Raw genomic sequence first — 5,248 nt, 5'->3', positions numbered from 1 at the left:
CTTTGTCCAGAGGTGTCACCGCACTTGGACTAGAGCCCGTGAGACTCCACTCCAAGTGGGGGCGCGCACCAAGGCTAAAGCCTATTCGCCACCGGTCTAAGCCTCCCGTTTACATCGTTGGTCAAAAAGTGTGGCTTTCAACCAAGAACATTCCTCTCCGCTCCGTTGCTAATAAACTTGCTCCCAAATTCATTGGCCCCTTTCACGTATCTAAAATTAAACCCGTGTTTCATTCTCGTATTAATCCGCCAGTCCCGGGCCCCCCCCCCTTCTTCTCACTTCTCGTCTCGTGTTATTGTTGATATCTGTTCATGGGTGTGTGTGTGTGGGCGTGACCGGGCCAATTACCGCTGATCAGCGTCTCAGCTGAGTCTCGTTGGCAGCGCCAGCTGCAGCTCATCTACACACCTATATTTACTCACCAGTTTCTTCCCTCCTTTGTCAGATCGTTTGTTGATGTCTTCGCGTGCTGTCTCCAGTTTCCTGTTCCGTTCTGGTGTCGTGAGTCGGAGTCCCGTTCTAGTGTTGCTGTGTTCGTCGTTCTGTGTCTGGATACTTCACTCTCCACCTACGGATCCGTCTTTTCACCACCATTCACCTGTGTAGTTCATCAAGGTCCCTGCATCACTCATCGCCATCGGATTCCTGTTTGTGTTACACTCTCGGACTACAAATAAAACACTGTTTCACTCGCAACTTGCTTCCTTGTTATTCAGCCATGACAACAAATAAGTGTTACACATCAATCAAAACTGTTGTGTCTATTTTTATTTATGTACACCCACAATAGCAAAAAAACTTTGAGCTTTGTAAAATAAAGAAAACACACAGGGTGCACTCTCTGTCTTCTCAGTCTCCGCGAACTGCATTTAGAAATGCATCACTAAAATTAACTGAAACTCAGCAAATACTCGGCACACAGACATGAGAAATATATCTATAGAAAACTTGACGTCTTTTAAATGAAGTCATATCAAAAACAAATATTCTGTGATAAAGTAATCCGTATGAAACCAACACGATGTTCAGTCTTTCCCGTCTAAACTCATTATTTCTAATGTGATCCCATGCACGCTCACGCCCCTTCATATGTAAATATCCACGTTAGATGTGCCCACATGCCCTATGTAAGCAAAGCATGAGGATAGTCAAGTTCATCATGGCTACTGTTCGTTTCTGGAAGATGTGCTAAGAGGAATAACACAGAATTTACCTCAAAAGAAGTAATGTTTCTTTTTTTGCATTAGTTAACATGTTATTGTGACAAACTTGAACACATTTACTAGAGTAGCATTTGGACCAATCAGACACACATTTATTCATTATATTTAATGAATAATCCAGCAAACCCTCTCATTCAACAAGCAATCTGTGAGGGTCTATGGACCCTTCACCCCGAAAGAGCACCCTAAAGGGCTCACTTACCAGGGCAACCATCTGATAAGACTGTTTTATTGCTCAAAAGTATGTGAAATGTGACGTGCCGTAAGAACGGACCCTTCTTAAACCCACGCAATGCCCATACAAACAAAACGTTCCTCCTTGTCACTGATAGACAAACCTTTCTACAGATAAACATGCATCCCAGGACATTGTGTGTATGATTTTAACTTGTATAGTGTCTCTTGCATTATATTTTGTTTTATGCATGCTTTATGAGTGAAGTACTAGTTAATGTAACCCCACCTATATCGTGTCTCCTACCAAATTGATGCTCATTTGATGACGCACACTTTGGTGTACACCACCTTCTCATAGAATGCCATGTGTGTGTGTAATTTAATCAAAGTATAGACTGCCAGAGCCTTTCGAACCATGCTCTCAGACAAAGGGAAATAAAACCCCAATATTTCCAGCCTCCCGCTTGGAAATTCAGCCTTTCTCATCAGTCAAGCCCATCCTGAAACGTGTGACTCTTCCCTGACTTTAAAGGGCTCATGCACAGGTCTGACTCTCTTCTGCAAAATCTTCCGATTGCTGCGTGTGTGGTTGGACTCACAGTGTGGGCGTGCCCGGCGGGCCCTAACATAGAGCTGTGTGTGGTCTCCCCAACCTGGGGAGATGGCTCCTGACCACTGGAGTTTAATACCACTGAAGTTCATCTTCACTCAACCCTGGAATTCTCTCTCCCTGCTCCCGGCAGTCTCTGCATCTTCATCTATGGATTGCGGCCTACAGTTCCACTGCAGCCCACAGGGCCAACAGGCCCCATTTTACACTCAGCCATGTGCTTACTTAGGAGAGAGGACTCTCCCAACAGAGTCAAGAACAACATCAGAGTTTCAAGAGATTGTAACTTCGGCCATCGAATGGAACCATCCTGACCTTCTTCAGAAGCTTCACGGGACTCTCGTTCTCGTTGCAAGTATCCAAATGCAAATATCGTTGTAGCGCTCTGACTGGTGCTGGGTTGCCAACTTATAAATTATTTATAAGTGTAAAAAAAAATGTACTGTAAAGTCAGCTCTACATAGGATTCTCATAGGCAAAAAAAAATAAACCTTGGGAACCCTTTTGAGTCAGAGACAACAACAAAACAAGAAACCAGTTTAACTTTGGGTCTTATTTCATTTTTTTTTTCTTTTGTTTTTTATACACACACAAAAAAATATTCAAACTTATTTTACAAAAAAAAAAAAAAAAAAAAAATAAACAAACAAAAGAAAAGTTCACATGTACATACTCTCACACATCAGTTCAACACCATCAAATAAACTTTTTACACAATTAACCTAGAGGTACCTCTTTTACCCTGAAAATAATCTTTAAACAACTTAAATTAAATTTCCCAAACGTTTTTGTAAAGACAAGAATTATCTTCAATTGTTTTCACATCAATACTTCCAAATTAACCAGAGCTCAATAATTAATTTAACAATTTGACCACAATGATTCACTTCAGACAGTTCAAGCATTCAATGATTCAATTTAAACAGTTCGAAAGTTCCATGATTCAATTCGATCAGTTCAGAGATTCATTTCCAATAGTTCGAAAGCAATGATTCAATTCAACAGTTCAAAGATTCAATGATTCCATTTAAACAGTTCGAAAGTTCCATAATTTAATTCGATCAGTTCAGAGATTCATTTCCAATAGTTCGAAAGCAATGATTCAATTCAACAGTTCAAAGATTTAATGATTCATTCCAAACAGTTCGAAAGCTCACTGCTAACATCAAGGAAATAATCAACGATTCACTGTTCAAAGATTCCGTAAACTTTCTTTTACTATTAAAGGAGAGAGGCTAAGATTCAGAAAAGGAGAGCAACAAATATTACAGTTCCTATCATTTTCCACTAACGTTAGTTCAACTCCATCCCATTCTGATTCAAACAAGATAGTCAAGATTTGGCTAGTGCACAAGTCATTTTTCCAACGACCTTCAAACAGTCTTTGAAGCATTTAGGAGCATGATACTCAGCTACCCACACAGAAAGAAAATAAGCAGCGAAATACTTGAAGATTCAGCCACTGTTTATGAATCGGGAAGTTCAGAACCATTCTGTGGTTGTTGTCAGATCTGTTCCGTCAGAAGGAGTTAGATCAGCTCTCAGTACTAAGATTCTAGATAGTTAATCCAAACTTCTCATTGTTATTTTCCACAATCAGACGACATCAGACCAGTTCAGGGTAGCAAGGCCATGAGTGCTGCTCACCATGCTCTACCATTAGGTGTACATACTCTTCCGTTTTTATTCTTCTCTAGACGAATCAGCAACGTTCAAAACACATTGCCCTCATGTGGACAATTTGGGTGACAGCTACCAACTCGTCACATCGTTCCCTACACCACACAGAGGTTTGTTGTAAGCTATCGTATACTGTGCTTTGAATTAGAGACTAATTTAGAGACTAAACATTCTCTCAGATGGTCCATTCAGCCTCATTTCCCCTGTTTCTGTCCGGTTTCATTTCATGTACCATGTATGTGTGATGTGTAGGATATCAGAGACTGAATCAGACAATTTTAAGATGCATCAGAACATTGAAACTTGAGGAGCTGGAATGCAGAGAGGCCTCAAATCTGTAACAGGACAACGCCATAAATCGGATTCCTGGCTCCTAACTAGCAAGCCTCTTTCACCAAACAGCATGCAACACTGAGACAAAAGAACACTTATTGATAATTCCAATTCAAGAAGGAGACTGTCAAATTTGTTGCAAGTATCAAGACTGATGGTCACATGTAAGCCTGTGATAGAAAATACAGACTCTCTCTTGGGCGGGTCTCTACACATAGAAGACAGACCAAACCAAAATTCCTTTGTCTAAAGAACATGTCTTCGTTCTCCTTAGAACTACACAAAGACTTTATTTTCCATATGCACATAAAATCATCCTAAAAGGACATTTTTTATGCAGAACCCCATATTATGTTTGTAAACCACATATCATGTTTTAATCAAATAATATGTATGTCTTTTAATCATTATTGAATAGCTGAAGGATTCAAATGCATGTTTAGTATGTATGAGTTTGACAATTCATGCTTTAAATGTTTCTTCCAATCAATTCTTTGTCAAATGCATCATAGTCTTGTTATTAGAAATCATGGACGAAAGTATACTTTGCAAGGGCCTGTAAAATTCGGACCATGTGACTGATAACAAGCTGATTTATGATGTAAAGAACACCCCTAGCTAAGATAATAGCCTATCTAATTGGTCAAGACACCAGAGGGGATGTGTCCAGAAGCCGAGTTTAAAACTCTAGTCCCTCCTTCTCCTCTCTCTCTTGCCGCGCTCTCTTTACGCTCTCTCTTGCCGCGCTCTCTTACCCTTGCCTTACACTCTCTCTCTCTCTCTCTCTCTTCTTCTCTTCTGGCTCACGTGCCATAATGAGAAGGAAAACAACTTAGTCTCGTTACATCCTTTTATTCTTTTACTTTAGTTTCTTTTCTTTCCGTGGAGTTTCGTGTTCTAATGTAAGTTTGCTACAAAGTCCAGCTCCGACTGCACTCGCTTCAAACTTCGACCAGACCAACTCCGCATCCTCAGCCAACGCCCAAGACCTCACTTCAAAGACTACTGAACTCTCAACCAATCAGACACTTCGGGGAACTCCTCTGTCTGCAACGAGGACACAACCCCGTTACACAGGCAAAGCAAGCAAGTAACACCTCCATGTTCTGAATTGGTGACTTTAAATTTTAGCCTCATTGAAAACTCAAAGCGAGGGTTAAATAATTGATTGATGGTTGTTCAGGTCTATGCAATTGAACATATTGCTGTAAACTTGGGATTTCAC

This window comes from Barbus barbus (genome assembly GCF_936440315.1).
Source record: "Barbus barbus genome assembly, chromosome: 31".
Classification (NCBI taxonomy): domain Eukaryota; kingdom Metazoa; phylum Chordata; class Actinopteri; order Cypriniformes; family Cyprinidae; genus Barbus; species Barbus barbus.
Note: the sequence above shows the minus strand (reverse complement) of the source record.